Consider the following 19765-nt stretch of genomic DNA (forward strand, 5'->3'; position numbering starts at 1 on the left):
TATGCCAACAGTGATTATTACTAATGACAATGGTGATGGTCTCATCACCACCATCAAGGTCAATAAGCCAGATAACTGAGACTACAAGTTCAAATACCTACAGACACCAGGGAAATCACAGAAAGGAGTAAATAGAAAATGCCTGCCCCACTCAGGAACCATATGATCCTCTCAATTGATGCAGAAAAAGCATTTGACAAAATACAGCATCCTTTCCTGATTAAAGTCCTTCAGAGTGTAGGATAGAGGGTACATTCCTCAATCTCATAAAAACCATCTATGAAAAGCCTACAGCAAATATCATTCTCAATGGGGAAAAGCTGGAAGCCTTTCCCTTAAGATCAGGAACACGACAAGGATGCCCACTCTCGCCACTATTATTCAACAGAGTACTACAAGTCCTTGCAACAGCAATCAGACAACAAAAAGGGATAAAAGGTATCCAAATCGGCAAAGAAGAAGTCAAAATGTCTCTCTTTGCAGATGACATGATACTCTATATGGAAAAACCAAAAGAATCCACGCCCAAACTATTAGAAGTTATAGAGCAATTCAGTAATGTGGCGGGATACAAAAATCAATGCTCAGAAATCAGTTGCATTTCTATACACAAATAATGAGACTGAAGAAAGAAATTAGGGAATCCATCCCATTTACAATAGCACCAAAAACCATATGTTACCTTGGAATTAACTTAACCAGAGACGTAAAGGATCTATATTCTAGAAACTATAAATCACTCTTCAAAGACATTGAGGAAGACACAAAAAGATGGAAAAATATTCCATGCTCATGGATTGGGAGAATTAACATAGTTAAAATGTCCATGCTACCCAGAGCAATCTACACTTTCAGTGCTATCCCGATCAAAATACCGACGACATTTTTCAAAGAACTGGAACAAATAGTCCTTAAATTTGTATGGAAACAGAAAAGGCCCCGAATCGCCAAGGAACTGTTGAAAAGGAAAAACAATGCTGGGGGCATCACAATGCCGGATTTCGAGCTATACTACAAAGCTGTGATCACAACGAAAGCATTGTACTGGCACAAAAACAGACACATAGACCAACAGAACAGAATAGAGAACCCAGAAATGGACCCTCGGCTCTTTGGGCAACTAATCTTTGATAAAGCAGGAAAAAACATCCAGTGGAAATAAGACAGTCTCTTCAATAAATGGTGCTGGGAAATTTGGACAGCTACATGCAAAAGAATGAAACTTGACCACTCTCTCACACCATACACAAAGATAAACTCCAAATGGACAAAAGACCTTGATGTGAGACAGGAATCCATCAAAATCCTAGAGGAGAACATAGGCAGCAACCTCTATGACATCGGCCAAAGCAACCTTTTTCATGACACATCTCCAAAGGCAAGAGAAACAAAAGATAAAATGAACTCGTGGGACTTCATCAAGATAAAAATCTTCTGCACAGCCAAGGAAACAGTCAAAAAAACTAAGAGGCAGCCCACGGAATGGGAGAATATATTTGCAAATGATGCTACAGATAAAAGACTGGTATCCAAGATCTACAAAGAACTTCTCAATATGCGAGAAACAAATAAATCATAAAATGGGCAGAAGATATGAACAGACACTTTTCCAATGAAGACATACAAATGGCTAACAGACACATGAAAAAATGTCCAAAATCATTAGCCATCAGGGAAATTCAAATCAAAACCACACTAAGATACCACCTTATGCTAGTTAGAATGGCAAAAATTGACAAGGCAAGAAACAACAATTGCTGGAGAGGATGTGGAGAAAGGGGATCCCTCCTACATTGTTGGTGGGAATGCAAGTTGGTACAGCCGCTCTGGAAAACAGTGTGGAGGTCCCTTAAAAAGTTAAAAATTGAGCTACCCTATGACCCAGCCATTGCACTACTGGGTATTTACCCCAAAGATACAGACGTAGTGAAGAGAAGGGCCATATGCACCCCAATGTTCATAGCAGCATTGTCCACAATAGCCAAATCATGGAAAGAACTGAGATGCCCTTCAACAGATGAATGGGCTAAGAAGTTGTGGTCCATATATACAATGGAATATTACTCAGCTATCAGAAAGAACGAGTTCTCAACATTTTCTGCAACATGGAAGGCACTGGAGGAGATAATGCTAAGTGAAATAAGTCAAGCAGAGAAAGACAATTATCATATGATTTCTCTCATCTATGTAACATAAGAACTAGGAAGACCGGTAAGGGAAGAAAGGGATAAAGAAAGGGGGCGTAATCAGAAGGGGGAATGAAGCATGAGAGACTATGACTCTGAGAAACAAACTGAGGGCTTCAGAGGGGAGGAGGGTGGGGGAATGGGATGGGCTGGTGTTGGGTAGTGAGGAGGGCATGTGTTGCATGGTGCACTGGGTATTATACGCAACTAATGAATCATGGAACTTTACATCGGAAACCAGGGATGTACTGTATGGTGACTAACATAATATAATAAAAAAACATTAAAATAAAAAAAAAAAAAGAAAATGCCTGCCCCATCTAAAATGGGCATCCTCTGCTTGGTTCCAGTTATTTGTGGCCATGATATAATGCAGGAGGATAATACTACATTTGTTATTTCAAAAAAGAATTACGAATGTTTATATAAAATATCCTGATTTTTCAATGTTGTCACCTAAATAAAAACATTCTAAAAATACCAGCAAAAACAACTCCAAATAGGTTTGTAAGCTCATTTGTTCATTGCCTCCAAGATAATGTACATGAGCTTGTTCCTTGAAATAGAAAATGTTGTATTAACATAAATGATTATTATTTAATATCATCATATCACCATCATCATCAATCCAGAGGGGCAACAGTTTGATTGTTTGCTTGCTTGTTTTCAGAGAGGGAGCAGGGGTAGCAGAGAGAGGGGGAGAGAGAGAATCTTAAGCAGGCTCCATGCCCAGCACAGAGCCCGACGTGAAGTTTTATCTCGCAACCCTGAGATCATGACTTGAGCTGAAATCAAGAGTTGGATGCGCAACTGACTGAGTCACCCAGGTGCCCCCAGAGGGGCAATTGTTTTAGTCTCCTGTCTTTGGGAAAAGTCGTTTTTGTGCTTTTAAAGAGAGCTGACACACTTGGCAATTCAAGACATCTATGAAAATGGAGTAAATATGTTATGCTTAGTTCTTGATCTTTTCCTAGAATTGTGATATTTGAAAGTTGGAAGAGACCTCTCAAAATATTTGGCTCCAGTTCTCCCAACACTACGAAGATATACCATATTCATGAACTGGAAGAATGTTGTTAAAATGTCTACATTACCCAAAGCAATGTACAGATTCAGTGCAATCCTCATCAAAATACCAATGGGATTTTTCTCAGAATTAGAACAAAGAGCCCTAAAATATGTATAGAACCACAAAAGACCCTCAATAGGCAAAGCGATCTTGAGAAAGAAGAGCAAAGCTGGAGGGATCATGCTTCCTGATTTCAAACTATACTATAAAGCTCTAGGAATCAAAACAGTATGGTAATGGCACAAAAACAGACACAAGGATCAATAGAACTGAACAGACAGCCCCGAAATAAACCCACGCATATATGGTCAATTAATCTATGACAAAGAGGGAGGAATATACAATGGGGAAAAGACAGTTTCTTCAATAAGTGGTGTTGGGAAAACTAGCCAGCTACTTGCAAAAGAATGAAGGTGGACCACTACCTTACACTAGATACAAAAATAAATTCAAAATGTATTAAAGACTTGACTAAAAGGCCCCAAACCATAAAACTAGAAAACATAGGCGGTAATCTCTTTAACATCAGTCTCAGCAATATTTTTTGGATCGGACTTCTCGGGCAAGAGCAACAAATGCTAAAATAAATAAATGGGATTAAATCAAATTAAAAAGCTTCTGCACAGTGGGAAAAAAAAACCACCCGACGAAATGAAAAAGCAACCTAGTGAGTGGGAGAAGATTTTGCAAGTCATCCGGTGAGAACATAACATGAGTTAATATTAATACAAAACAAAACACAAAACAACCTGATTAAAAAATAGGCAGAATACTTGAGTAGATATTTTTTTCAAATGAAGACATACAGAAGGCCAACGAGCACAGGAAAAAATGCTCAACTCCACCAATCATCAGGGAACACAAATCAAAACTACAAGGAAATATCACCTCACATCTGTTGGATTGACTATTAGCAAAAAGACAAAAAATAACAAGCGTTGGTGAGGATGTGGAGAAAAGGGAGCCCTTGTGCACTACTGGTGGGAATGTAAACCGGGGCAGCCACTGGGGAAAACAGTATGGAGATTCCTTAAGAAGTTAAAAATAGAGCTACCACATGAGCCCACAACTCCACTTCTGGGTATTTATTCAAAGAAGATGACAACAACCATTTGAAGAGATGTATGTTTATTGTAGCATTATTTACAGTAGCCAACATATGGAAGCAGCCCAGGTGTCTACTGGCCGACGAAAGCATAAAGAAGTCATGGACAATGGATTATTATTCAGCCATAAAAGAGAATGAGATCTTGCCATTTGCAGCAACATGGATGGACCTAGCGGGTGTCAAGTGAAATAAGTCTGAGAGAGACAAATACTGTATGATTTCATTCATATGTGAAATCTAAAAAACAAAACAAATGCACCAACAGAAGAAAACAGAAACAGACTCTGTTATAGGAAATAAAGTGTGGGAGAGGGGAACAAAACAGGTGAATGGGATGAGGAGGCACAAACTTCCTGTTATAAAATAAGTCATGGGATGGAATGTACAGCACAGGGAATATAGTTATTAACATTGTAATAATTTTGTATGATGACAGATGGTAACTACACTGATCATGGGGATCATTTTGCAATGGATAAAAATATCAAATCACTGTGATGTACACCTAAAACTAATAGGATATTACATAGGAATTACACTTCCATAAAAGGAAATTCTCCCAACACTACAGAGGAAAAAAAAAAAAAAACAACGAAGGGTCCAAGAGGACAGGTCACTGCCCTATTAACACAGTGAGTTCTCAGGAGAATTAGGACTCAGGTCCGATTCTCTGGCCCCCTCTGTCTCCAGGGGTCTTTTCTTTCTTTCTTTCTTTTTTTTTTTTTTTTTACCGTGACTTTCCTTCTTTGTTTTACTGATTCTTTTTATCTTCTGAACCCTTTCAGCGATTTGAGATCAATAAAGAGAGGCAGAAAAGGCCAAGTCTGCCCAGTGTAATATGACTTTTTTCCCCTCCCCGTGAATTATTTTCACAACCAATCTCTAGTCTCTTATATTCTAGCCAATTTCCAGTCTTCAAGGGAAGGTGCACAGGTTAGCAAAAGAAATCATAATACCAGCATCCTAATATTTAAATAAGTAGTGTCCCATCCTATCTCTTCCCATTTTTTAAAGCAAATTGCTTGACCTGAGTGACAAGACCCTGAGAAGGACCCACACAGAAACAGGCGCAGGGTCATACGCTGGGAAAGATCACCACTCCTTACCGCCGCAACACAGTCTCTGATAGAAATGTATCAAAGGCAACAGTTACTGCGGAAAGAGTAATGTGTAAAGCAGTATCTTCAGCAGGCAGAGCGGAGGGGTGGGTGGGGAGTGGTGAGGTGCCCCAGGGAGATGAAAAGGTCATTCAGATGAAAATAAGCTTGGGAACTTGGAAAGAGCGCTCCATTACCACAGATGGGAAGAAAACACAGTATCCAATCATATGGAACAGACTGAAATGCAATTCCGGTCAAGTGTGAATGCCACCGAATGCACTGTAGGACTATTTGGGGAGCTGGCACGAAGGCATAGGAGTCCTGTCCCCACTCCTCAGTCCGCGGTTGGACATCAACACAATTCGAAAGCAGGAATCTGTAAGGTCATCACTTAGCGAATGAATCTTTGTAAATCCTAAGTGAAGATGAGGGATGAGGAAACATGATGAAGATAAAAGAGGGGCCTTTCTGCCCAGGGGCACTGACTGTCCCGCTAGTGGTTACAAAGATGCGATGCCGTCGGCTGAGTTTATTTATTTTTAAAATGTAAGCAAGGGTTGCAGAGTCTGCCTTTGGAGTGGAAGACGGGGCGGTAGGAGGGGGGAGGAAGGGAACGACTGATCACTGCCTTTACTGTGAGCTTCCCATGGTTGAGTGTTCATTGATAGAACTGGTTCAACTCCAAGATGCTGTCTTAGAAACAATTATTGTTTTCCACTAACATACAACTCTAGCAGAAAACATTAATTTAAGTGATAACTGCCTAAATGCTTCGATATCAAGAATGCGTGCATCCTCTCATCTTTGGATTTACAAGCCAAGAAATAAGGACAATAAGCAACAGAAATCATAAAACAAAAGATCTGAAAGAAAATGACAAAAGAGAGGGCCAGCGTTGGCCTGAGGGGAATCTGGGAACGGCTGGTATGGGCATTCTAAAGCGCCCCACACCATAGTTCTCCCATGTCTGACTAGTTTCTTCCGATTCCAGAGTTGAGCTATTAACTGTATTTTTTTTCTTTACTGGCTTTTTGGCTTTCTTTGCCAACCATGCTGCCCTACGCCACCTGCCAGAAATGCCTTCTTCATTCCTTACCTCTTCTACTCCAGAGGCAAATAGCCTGCGAGCCAGGGTCTGCCCCCACTATTGCGCTGGACCATTCTTTAGAAACCGGAAATATCCTCTGCCCACCTTTCCTCCATCCTTTGCCTTTATTCGTTATCTGTTGTTCACTCACCTGACATTTCTTGAGAGTCTGGTATCTGCTGGACCCTATGCTAGCTAAACGCATAGAGTAAAACAGAACACAAGGAGGTTTGATTCTTGTCTTCACAGAGAGTAAATCCGAAGCTGAAGACAGTCAAATGGCAAGGGCAGTTCAGTAACAGAGAGACATGGGAAGGGAGACTAGCCCAGAGCAGGAAGATCAGAAAGGTCTCCCGGAGAGAAGAGCACCATGGGTAAAGGTTCTAAGGCACGGCTGTGGCATATTCAGAAACTGCGTGGAGTGGGGTGAATGGTGAGAGATGGGGGTGGGGCAGGCAGAGAAGCCTTTTATGATAGGCTTAGAGGTGTAGACTATATCCAAGGAACAAGGGGGTCCCCACCGAAGAGTTCTGTGGAGTTTTTAATTTTTAAAAAAGATTTTATTATTTATTTGTGTGTGTGTGTATGTGTGTGTGTGAGACAGAGAGCGAGTGAGCGCACAAGTAGGGGGAGCAGCAGGCAGAGGGAGAAGCAGGATTCCCGCTGAGCAGGGGGACTGATGTGGGGCTCGATCCCAGGGCCCTGGGATCATAACCCGAGCCAAGGGAAGACGCCTAACTGACTGAGCCACCCAGCGTCCCCCGCCGAAGAGTTTTAAGTAGCAGAGACACTCTTTCACATTTGCATTTTATGGAGACCCTGCAGATAGAATTGTGAATTGGCTTAGCAGACAGACTAAAAGACGAATCAATCAGAACCACTTAGATCTCTGGGCCGAAGATAATACTCACTCGAGCTAGGGTAGTGGCAGCAGAAATAGAAAAACATCTGAGTTAAAATTGATAGGGTTTGGCAATTTATTCTAGGTAGAATTGAGGGGTGGGAAAGGTGCCTTCCCGGTTTTTGATGTGAGCTCATGATGGGATGAGGGGCCACACCCTGAGATGGAGGAGACCGGGGAAGAATCAAATGGAAGGACACGTTTGGGTTTCAATCTGTTAAGTTTCATTTCAAAACTGTTGCGTTTGAACTGTCTATCGGACATCCTAGTGGAAATATCCAGGGGCATTTAGATACATTAGGTAAGAGATTTGACCCAGAGACATGGACAGCAGGGCCATAAAGTCATAAACAGTAATTTTAGTTTTGAGTGTGACTAGTCTCCCCGGGGGAGCACATGTAAAAAGTAAAGGGAAAAGGGCCTGGATTTTAACTTACTCATACCTTGGCATTTAAGGGATAAACAGAGAAAATGTATTCATAGGAAGACAGAAGTGGTCAGAAACAAAGGAATGAGGAAGAGAAGAATGTAGAACCACAGATATCAAAGGAAAGGGCATTTGAAGGAGGAAGGAATAGTCACGAAGGGAAGTGTGAGATGTGATGGCAAATGTTTACTAAATTGAGCAAACAGGAAGCTACTGGGAATGTAGTCGGAGTAGTTAACAACTAAGTGAAAAAAAAGAGGTTGCAGAGTATGTGGGAAGTGAGACAGTAGAGTGAGAGAGGATAGAAAACACTGCCTAGAAATTTTTCACGGAGAGGAATAATTCCCTACGTATTTAAATCCTGTTGGCAAAGATCCTGCAGAGAGGGGATGCTTACTACCGGAAGAAGGTGCGATCTGCTGGGATCTAGGACACAAGTGCAGGGAAAGAAGAGGGTGATGCTTTTTCCATTGTGGCAGAAGTAAGATAGGAGGCTTTGAGCTCTCTTCCCACACACTGCATCTAGTAGCTTTGTCCTACTTCCTATGCAGCGGGCTGCTGCTGTGTGTTGAATTGGGTCCCTGAAAAAACATGTTGAAGTCCTAACCCGTAGTATCAGCGAATGTGATCTTATATGGAATAAGGTCTTGGCAGATGTAATTAAGATGAGGTTTTACTGGATTAGAGTCAGCCCTACATCCAATCACTGGTATCCTTATAAGGAAAGAGAGATTTGAGACCCAGAGACACACACAGGGAGAAGATGGCCATGGAAGGGTGGAGGCAGAGATAGGAGTCATACTGCTACAATCAGGGAAGGCCAAGGATTGCTGGCAACCATCAGTAGCCACGAGAGGGAAGGAAGGATCTTCCCTGAGAGCCTTTGGAGGGAGTGCGGACAAACCAACACCATGATTTTGGACTTGGAGCCTCTAGAACTGAAAAGAATACATTCCCGTTGTTCAAACCATCCCATTTGGGGTGCCTTGTAACAGGAGCCATAGGAAACTAATACAGATTGCCAAGACCATGCATTTACTAGGCCAGTACCTAGAGATTACGGCTGTGCCACCAAAAACTTAGCATTAGAGGCAACTCACTCAAAGCACCATCAACTCAGGACAGCAGCTCCTAAAAAGAACAACAACAACAAAAATATTCCTTAGATTCAAGGAAGACAATAGATTAGACAAACATGCCTCTTTTCTCGTCATACCACATGGTGCGCTCTTCTGTTCTCTCTTAACAGGGATCAAGCTCACACCCACAATCGCAGATGATCTTAGGTCTAAAACCATCACGATGACCTGCAGTCAACAGGCCCAAGTAGGAAGGCCCCACCGAGGATGCAGCTGCCTTCTTCCTGCTCCTGTCGACCACTGTCCTTTCACAGCTGGACCAATAAGGATGTCTTGAATGCATCTCGACCTGCACCAAATGTTAAATGATACAGAGAGACCAGAGAAATGACCCTTGTCTTTAAGTGGTGGCAATTTAATGTTGACACAAGTGACTTATATGCATGAAATACCAAGAGAATATTACAAATCAGAATGTAATGAGGTGCTAAATTGAATAAGGCAGACTATGAGACTGTTATGCACTTCTGACTCTGGCTCTAGTTGGGCAGAGTTGGTTGGGAAATCTTTGGGTAAAAGACGGGGCCTGTGCTGGGATGGGTGCTGGGTTAGTCATGAGGAAGCACGGTGGTTATGTTATCCTCTCTGACTCGTGCCATCCTAAGCCTGGGATTTTTAGTAAGGCTGGGGGCTGGGTTGGGATAAAGAGCTAAAGCCCTAACAACTCCACAGGGCTCCCTAATCAACAGAAGCAGAAATAGACAGATCTACAGATATGGTGAAGGTGCTCCAGTGCCTAACCATTCAGGTTCACAACGCCTGGGACTCTCAAACACAGAGCCCCTAATCAATACATAGCTGTTGAACGACAGTATGTCCAAGAATATTAAACAGCTACCATTCGGAGTTTCTGACATTGTATTAAGGGTTCTGCACAACCCATCTTTTGTACTTTCTTTTGAATTTTTTTCTTTTCATCAAAATTTTTTAAATGAACTGAGTTTAAATAATCAAAGAGTTATACAATGTTTGGTTCAAAAATAGCAATCATTTTCTATCACCGCCAAGTTTTTCCTTCCCAGAGGCGACCACATTTACCTTTTTTTTTTTTAGCTGGTTATTTTGATATTTTTCTCTAGGTCTACAAATACCATGCTTTGTTGCTATTTCTTGCATTTTCAATTCTAGGCCATCTCTAGTAACTTCCACTATAGAAGATGCCAATCGAGGCTCTTTGCTCTACCTGCCCAATCCACATATGTACCTTTTCCATCTCCCCCTCTCTCTTTGTTAATGCGTGGACTGTCATTCAACGGTAACTTCATTACCCATGTCAATGCTATTCAGAGCTGAACATGTAGTCAATGAGGAGTATTTTTTTTTTAGTTTCTTGAATATTTTTTTCTGGAGTTGTCTTTTTACAATTTGCTTTAATTTCTATGCACTTATTACTGTGGAGACCAATTCCTTTGAGTCGCGTTCTTGTTGTACTACTTAATTGCTACGTATCCTTGGGCAAGTTACTTAACCTCTCTGTGCCATGGTTTTCCCTTGTGTAAAACATGGGCAACAGTAATACACAGTGTAATGGTGTCAATGTCCTCCAGACAAAACACCACAAAGCGTACTGTGGTCAAACAAAGTTGAGTTTCTTAACTCACTGCAAGGAGGGTAGATACACAACGGGGAGCCATGGAGTGCGTTAGTAGTAGGGTACCACAAAGGGCTGCTGTTAGCTGATTTTAGAGAAGGCTCAAGGAAACAGGTTCCCTCTGCATTCGCTGCTGTCAGAGAGAAGGGACGATTCCATGACCAGCCTTCTCCATGTATCGTATCTCCAGGAAGGGCTGACGAGCAGAGGCTGACGCCGTACAAGGTGGAGGAAGAACAGCATTCATTTTAGCCTGGAGGGGGGAATGTTTTGAATTTTTGTGTTTGGGATGGTAACTCTGTTTCTGTCTCTGTGTAGGCAATATTATAAAGTGGTATAATTTTCATTTCTTCCTGGTCACAGAGTGGCCTCCTTGAGTGTTGGTGTTCTCCCAGACTGTTTTTGTTCAAGGAAAGAACACCATGACCCAGCCATGAATGCCAGGCCAGCTCCTAACAGCACCCATGCCTAGATGTCAGTGTCAGGTGGGTTCCCTGCACCAAGGGTACCTCTCTGTGTCTCAGTGGTAAGGATTAAATTTTTGCCTTAAAATGTTTGTTATAAGACACTAAAAGTACAGGCAACAAAAGAAAAAATAGGACGGTGGACATCAAAATTAAAAAGTTTTGAATATCAAAGGACACTCAGAGTGAAAAGGCAACCTGCAGAATGGGAGAAAATGTTTGCAAATCATATTTCTAACAAGTGGTTGATATCCAGAGTACATAACGAACTCCAATTCAACAATAACAAAGAACGAACTAAACTACCTTATTAAAAAGTAGGCAAGGACTGGAGCAGACGTTTCTCTAAAGATGACACACAAATGGGCAGTAAGTACATGAAAAGATGCTTGAGATCACTAATCATTAGAAAAATGCAATCAATGATATATCACCTCATGCTTATTAGAATGGCTATTCTAATAAAAAAAGAAAACAGAAAATAAGCATTAGTAGATGCAGAGAAATTGGAACCCTTGTGCATTGCCGGAGAAAATGTAAAATGATACAGCCACCATTGGAAACAGTACGGGAAGTCCTCAAAAAACTAAACATACAATAACTGTATGATTCCGTGATTCTACTTCTGGGTATATACCCAAAAGAAATCAAAGCAGGTCCTGGGACAGATATCTGTACGCCCATGTTCACAGCAGCATTATTCACAATAGCCAAAAGGTGGAAACGACCCAAGTGTCCATTGACTGATGAATGAATAAACAAAATGTGGTATAGAGATACAAAAGAATACTGTTCAGCCTTTAAAAGGTAGGAAATTCTGACGCATGCTACAGCATGGATGAATCCTGAAGACACTGTACTAAGTGAAATAAGTCAGTCACAAAAGGGCACATAGTGTATGATCCCTTTTCTAGGCAGTACCTAGAGTAGTCGAATTCATACAGACAAAATAATACGGTGCTGGTGGGGGGGGAGCAGGGGAAGGGAGGGAGAGAGTTAGTATTTAATGAGCACAGAGTTTCTGGTGGGGAAGATTAAAATATTGGGGGATGGATGGTGGTGATGGTCACCCAACAATGTGAATGCACTTAAAGCCACAGAACCGTGTGCTTAAAAATGGTAAAAATGGGAAATTTCCTGTTACATATGTTATTACAATAAGCTAACTCTAAGTTAAAAAGTAAATAATATCAAACTTGACCTTTGTTCCAACTAAGTTTCCTTTCAAGAATTTTAATGCAAAAGAATGTCACTTAATATTCATAACAACTTTAGAAGTTTTATTACTTTTATTACTGTTTTACAGGTTAAAAAAAAAGGAAGACCTATTACGTTAAGATCATAATGTTAGAAAGTGGCTAAGGCTGAGCTCTAATTTGAAGCCAAGTAGTTGGGATATTGGAGTCCAACTCTTAAGAATATGGCTATTCTTTATTATATTGGGGAGAGATCAAGAAATTTACAGGGGCTAGGGCTATAACTTCCGTTGAAACTGCCCATCGGTAAAAGAAATCTATTTTTTCATTCAACAGAGAATTGAGAGATCTCTAATAAGGGATTGGGGCTACATTTGAAAATGGCTATTCACTAGTCTGAAGGAAGCTGCTTAGGATTAAGTGCAGTCTTTAAGGGAATTTGGGAGAAACTGAAGTTCTGGATAGAAACTGTTAGGGCAGGAAACTGTTAAGATGTGGCATATAGCTCCTATTCTCTGGGCTTGCCCAGGACATCTTTTTGTATGTACCAAGGAGCAGGGACAGAGATGGAGAGGTAGAATGTACACAATGCGTATCGACCTTGGGAATTTTGTCAATAGCAAGATTATTTGCTGAAGAGGAGCAGTTCTGTGCCATATGTCACTTCTCTGCTACGCATCTCCAAAGGAATTACCTGTCCATCTTGCCTGTGTGCTCATTTGCACCATGGTACAGAAGAGCTGTGCCAACCCTAGCAGTTAGAAATTGCTGGACCTTCAATCAAAAAGTGTGTCTGTGTTGCGAGAAGGCACACTTAAAAAAAAAAAAAGTCTGCTCTCTGTTTGCTATACTCCTGGGTCAGTTATCACTGTCAGGAGAGTCCTGAGAACAATCAATTCCCAATTCTCAGGGTGGGAGACATTGTTTCAGAGGCCAGGGTGAGTCTCGAGGAGCCCGGGTCAGTGCTGGGGGCACTATGCTTTTACGCTTGCTGCTGGGAGTGCTTTCAGCATTTTCAGGTAAGTGTTACAGGACCCCAGATCACGTTTCTCAGCTTCTGCAGGAAAACTGCAAGAAGCTGCTTTGTATGACCCTGTAGGTCTGTCCTGTCAATGGCCGAGAGGACGGAATGAAATCCACACTATCCGGCAAGAGGGGCTGGGCGGGGGTGCGGCGGGGCGTAGCTGGGACAGCCTGGTCAAGCTGGACACAGGACTTACAAACAGAATGGCAGCTCAAGAATGGAACTTTGGGGCCAAAGGCCGACTTTGAAAGGTAGAGAAGCAGAGCACAGGATAACGGAATGACTTGCCAAAGATGGAACTGTGAAGCAGAGACAGAGTAGAGAACACCCAAGTTCCCCAACTTCCACTTTGGAGCTTCCCCGTCGTGTTCATGCTCCCCAAACTTATGAGACCAGAAGAATCACTTGAAGGGGTCATAAAATCACAGTTCCTGAACCCCTCTGGAATTTACTGGACCAAAGTCTAGGAGAATAGTGTGGGGATATGTGTGCTTTTCAAGCAGGGAAGGGGAAGAGTATTTTGTGATGCTGTATGTTTTTTCAACCTTTTAAAAACTGTAACACACGCCCCTTAATATAATGTTTTCAGTGCATTCTGCTTATCTCAATAAACTACGCAAATATTTTAGCGGGCAACATTTAAGAGAGGGGTGAGGGAAGAAGTCTCTGAAATTACGAAGGTTGGATTTGAAACACAGGTCCTTCATTTCCCAGCATTGCTATTTGGGCAATTTACTTAACTTCTCTGTGCTACAGTTGTTTCATCAATAAAATGGGTATGATAGTAAGACCTTATCGCACTGGTATGTAGGGGGGACAACTAAAATCAAATGAAGGAAGGTATGTAAAGTGCTTAGCATAACAGCTAACATGAAGGGAGGAAAAGGGTCTCAGGCAGAGAGGCAAACCCTGTGTGGCTGTGCATTTGGGGCAAGAGCAGGTGCTGTCCCCCAGCCTTGAGACAGCATCCTGGCCTCGTCCGCACTGCCCAGTGGGCTAGGAACTCCTCTGGAGGGAAGCAGCCAGGGCCAACCCTGCCTGGGCACCAGGAAGGGTTTATAGGGAGCTCTGAACATCTGGCTCAGACATCCAGGTGGACCCAGGGAAGAATGTGGAACCACGTGGCTCAAGCACAAAACAAATTCAGTGTGATGAAGGGAAGGATGTTAGGTCTTGATATCCTGTCCCTAAAATCATGCGTGAAGAAGGAAGTCTCTCCCAGACAGGGGCAGCTTCTCTGGTCAGGAGTCCCACCCAGGGCTCTACCAGGTTCTTCGTACTGGCCACTACTTCTCGCGACGTACTGAAGCAGGGTGTTTTGAAACCCTCTCATTTAAAGATGAGCTATAAAGTTCTAATGTACCTAAACACAGACACACCATGACACAAAATAGGTATATTGGATATATTTTGTAAAATAAGTATATTTCCCCATGCTGGGACTTTCTAATCTGCTGTTCCTCCTTAAATTATCCATTTTTTTTCCATTGTACATGATGAAAAGCAGTAAATTGATAAAACAAAGGGAGTTACTAAAGATATTGGCTACTTAATTTGTTTAATAAACATTGAGCATCTACTATGAACGTGAGATCGGAAACCCTGTGGTGAAGGTCTCCACACGATGAAGTGAAGCTGAGGGGGAGAGCAGAGCCTACAGAGACCAGAAGATGACGTCTACATGCAATGCCCTAGGAGAGGTGACACAACCACCTCAATGCACAGACTTTTGAAACAGTGAGTCAGGATTACCAGCACAGTACGATCATCGATGCGCGTAATAATTGCTGTGAGCTCTTCAGAAGACCCAAAACTAAATTAAATTACAGTGAGCATAGCCACGTAAGAGGAAAAGAGAATTTATAATATACTTGAGGAAAAACATCTCCCCAAACCCAAAATATATAAGGAGAAGAAGTTTCATTAACTTAGAAAAATTCTGGGGACTCTTTTCTTGCTTGTCCCAAATCCAGCCCCACGGGTGGTGGGGGAAGGGCAGATGAGTGAAGGCTGTCCTGGAACGGTGGGCTTTAGTGCTCGTCAGAGGATCAAAGGTCTTCCATATCTATAGCTGTCAAGACAAATTTGTAACCCAGGACATCTATTTTTAGAGTTCTAGTCACAACCTCAGTTAATTCCCATAAAAATGTAGTTACAAGCGACGGTATTTAAGGCCCGTGGTCAGTGGGAAGGCAGTGTATATGGCCCTTCAGTAAAACTAGGGTTGATCCATGGATCAAGTCAAGTTTTATCGCTGGGCTGTGCAATGTTTGGATATTTGCAGAATTGCCTTTTAACTCTAAGTGTTTTCTATGGCTCACATGGAGGGTGTTTACAAGAAATTTTGACAGGCAATTCTTTAGCATATGTATGACGGCAGGTGACTGAGAATTCAGTCATCGGGGATGCACACATTATCTCCTTTAAGACAAATTTCTTTCTGGCCTCCCTATGAGGAGTCATAGAATTTCCCTGAAAGCAGTTGATTTGTTTTTATCTCATGGATGTTTTGTATCTTATCTGTGTTTCCCTTTTCGCTTTGGTTTCTAGGAAGCTCAGAATCAAGTTTTTTGTCTATCTTAAATAATGGAACGGACTTTACATATAAGCCTACATGTCTGTTGCCCACTCTGCTACATTTTTTCCCTTCACCTTTACTGTGTCATCTAATTACGGTTTTCTAGCTAGACAGATTTGTTCTAAGCTGTCATACATTGTGGGGGAGATGTAAGAGAAGGAATGAATGGATGGCTGGTTGAATGAATGAACGAGAAAAGGAAGCTTTTGCTTTATGATGCTAAATAAATGGGACAATTATTAAGTTAGGTAAGCAAGTAAATTCTTGGACCTCTCAAGGAAACCTGAAGCGTGGTGATTTTGATGTCCTATTTTTGTATATAATTAACTAAGACATTTTTTTCTCTTTTAAAAAAAAGGCTCGGGCACCTTTAATGCACCCACTGACAAACGGAGACTCTCCAACTGGGGCAGCTCCTTTGGCACATAGGACCAACTGAAAGGGTCCTGGCAGAGGCATCCCGTTAATTTCTTCTCTGTAGTTCGATGTTACTAATGAGAGTTCCAAACTCTTTACTTAGACTTAAAAAACAAAACCAAAAACTCAACCATTTATGAGAGGGGAGGTAAGCCAATGTTTTTAGATTATAATGTGGCTGCACGTGTATTTTCTGCCTCGTAGGCTGACAGCAAACCCTATTCTGATTTGGAAGGTTGTCTTATTCCTCCATCTGCAAGAGCCTCCATTATGCTGCTGCTGGGATCCAGATTTTTTTTCCAGATGAGTTATTTCATAGGATTTGAAATTATGCTTCTGTATACGAGAAACGTCTCTGGAGTTCACCCGCCCTGGCAGAAGGTCGGAACACGGAGAGCTCAGCTCTCTGGAAGAAAATGCTCGAAGGGAAGGGAAAACACCACTCTGCAAAGCATCTCATTAGCTCTTCCTGGATATCTGCTCGACTGGCATAGATTGAGCGTTAGAGCAATTTGGTTCCAGAGGCACCCAGGTTTTAGTACCGTCCGCTAAAGAATGCGCTACAGTCGCAGAAAATAATGACAGTCAAGTCATAAAGGTGAAGTTTTGTTGTTGCTTTGAGGATGTTTTCATGGTGTCAAAAACATTTTAGTTGTGTAGTTTATGTCCGGTTTGTCTCTTTAGAACAGAGGCTCTTCGGGCAGGAAATGTGTGCAGTGACTCTCCTTAGGGATGGGCTTCACTAACGTCAAGAATTAACAGCAACAGTAAGAGGACAGCTGCAAATAAATTTTTTACTGTCACGTATGGGCTGAACGTGCTGGAACAGGTTTTTTTCACCTAAGCAAGAGACAAAGATCCAACTGCCAGCAGATCTTCAGAACACAAGGTCACTGCCAAGAGACAACTTAAAAAAAAATTCTGTGCAATTAACCAGCTAAACAGAACACAACCACTCACATGGTCATTTCGTTTGTGCCAAGACACCTACGGAAAAATCCGGCCCCTTTCATCAAATTCAATTCAGAACACCCAGGCACAGCTCTGTACTTTGCATCTTCTGTGTCAAACTCTATTTTCAATCCTTTATGTCAAATGTAAATTCATGGCAACTGCATTCTGATCTTGATGGAATCCCCAATTCGCCCTGGACCCCAAATCCATTCCACAAGACACAGACACACACACGCGCACATATACACTCACAGCCCTAAGAGACACACATTTGCACCGGATTTGCACTTACTTAGCCAAGCCCCAGTCAAGAATTTTGAATGACTGCCCAGTGGCCAGTCATTCAAAACTTGAACAAGCTTTCAGATAAGTACCTGCTGAAAACAAGGGTATTGCACAATTGGGTCTTCACCCCTCAGGTGAAGAAATCATATCCACAGAGCTCTTGTTTGGGATGAAAATGGACCCTCAAATGTTTTGCAGTATTTCCCCCTGTTACTGAAGCTTAAATTGCTATCAATCTTAAGTGGCTGAACAAATTGACGTGAGTGATGAAAAATGGCTAAGTTTGACTCTGAACACACTCATCTGTTGTGTCCACCAAAATGAGGTCTTGATTAGGCAGAAAGCCAACAAAAACACCCTATCAACAACTTATCATCTGATACGATGTCAAAAAGAAAAGAAATCTCTCAGTGTTATCACTGAGAAAATATTCTGGATGGCCCTCAGATACGAACTGACCTCTCTTCTAGAAATCATCTTTGCCCAGCTATCCATATATGCATAAAAGGTTATAGTTTTTAAAAGCTCATTTTCTCCCTAATAATTGTCTGTTTTTAAAAAGCTATCAGCAGGTGCACCTCATTTCAAAAGCCTCTTGTCCTTCATAATGCAATATTCATCACGATTACATAGTATGAAATAAAAAGCAGCAAAACATAAGCGAGGATAGTTCAATTAAATGCAACATAATCTCTGCAGCAAAAAAAAAAAAAAAAAAGGCTCTGTAGCTAAAATCAGGTTCCGATGAAAGAAAAAAGGGAATATATTTCCACATATTTTTAATTATATAGAATTTCCTCAAACATGATTTTTCATAATATATTCCATTAAGTTAACATCACATTTGAAGAAAGAGCATTTTCCGATTTCATTTTAAGCCTGATTTTGAGCAATTACAGTGTCATTGTTCCGCAGTAGAAAGGTTGAATTCATTTACTGTGTGGTTATGCTAGTTATGATTGATGTCTCTTCTCCAAATGATAAACCAATCACCCCAATGATGTAATGTCATTTTAAGAGTGCCATAATCACATTTCTCTCAAACTAGAAGCTCTGATGAGTTCTAATAAAGATTTATGGTAGATTAAAGGCCTTCATAATATCAACAATGGATTGCTCATTTGATGAGAGATTTGATTAGGTAATTTTTTTGAAAAAGAATACGAGTTTACTAAATATATCAGGCCTGGCTTTGAAGAAGGGCATGGGCCATCATAAGTAGCAGTCCATTATTCCATCTTCAGAATGAATCATCTTCCGTGTATTGGGGAGGTCCTCTCTAATTGTAGAGGTTGAGGCCAGTGGTGGCATATTCTCATGGGTGAAGCCAAAACCCCACCTCATCAAGGTACGCTCTTGGCACGGAATGCTCTGTATTGCCTGTGATGGGATATGAACACCACGAGTGTCCAGTTCAGAAGCTACCTCCAAAGCCATTGGGTCAGGAGCAATTAATTTCTGCAAATGTCTCTCCTTGGGCCATAGGTACTTAACCCTAGATGTGGCCCACTCCTGTGTTCCTGTGTTTTGTGAACATTTTACCAACAAAGCAAATCAAAATAAGGCATGATTACTGCTGAGCCTGGGGCAATTCTACCTAAGATCTAGAGGTTGGGAGCTAAGGCAGTAGCCGCAAAACCCTCAGAGGTGAGACAGAACCTTGCGACCAGTCCCTTTGCTCGGCGCAAGTGAAAACCACAATGAGAACTCGGGCTTTAGAGGCAGGATTTATCATGGTACCGTGCGATCAGCTTGTTAAATTCAAGTGAAGTGGCACATGCAGAGGGTTATAGGAGAGGTCACCCCCCCAACACTGCAGACTTGGCAAGGCATTCGGTATTCATGTCAAGGGAACGCATTTTCATCACAAAATCATCTAAACAAGCAAGGAAGAAAAAGTCAGAAGCCAACCATCAAAAACCAAGAGATCTGAAATGCACACAAATTGGGCACGTGAGGGTGTCCGGGGTCACTCGGCTATGACCAGAATTGTAGTAATACAAAATTCAATATGCCATTGTCTCTCTGCACTTCACCTTTGAGACCTGCACGCTCTCGTGTGCGGCAGTGGGCGGATGCCTCCCACGGAAGGAGGCCCAAGCCCTGTTAAGATAAGCAAAACCTCGTCAGTAACTGTGACCTTCAGTAAACGGATCCTGGAGCTGCAATGCCACAAAGCGACAAGCGCGTTTCACCTGGTGCTCCCCACACCACCTTCTCCCCAGCCCCCGATTCGGGG

At 41.9% G+C, this 19765-nt stretch overlaps 1 protein-coding gene across 1 annotated transcript in view; it reads right to left on the bottom strand.

Moving 5' to 3' along the window:
* TENM2 (teneurin transmembrane protein 2) overlaps window positions 1-19765 on the bottom strand; it is a 524046-nt gene that overhangs the window by 343076 nt on the left and 161205 nt on the right. The gene's annotated exons all lie outside the window — the stretch shown is intronic.

The sequence above is a fragment of the Ursus americanus genome, chromosome 15 (genome assembly GCF_024610735.1).
Source record: "Ursus americanus isolate L20-20 chromosome 15, mUrsAme1.1.p, whole genome shotgun sequence".
In the NCBI taxonomy this organism is placed as follows: Eukaryota; Metazoa; Chordata; class Mammalia; order Carnivora; family Ursidae; genus Ursus; species Ursus americanus.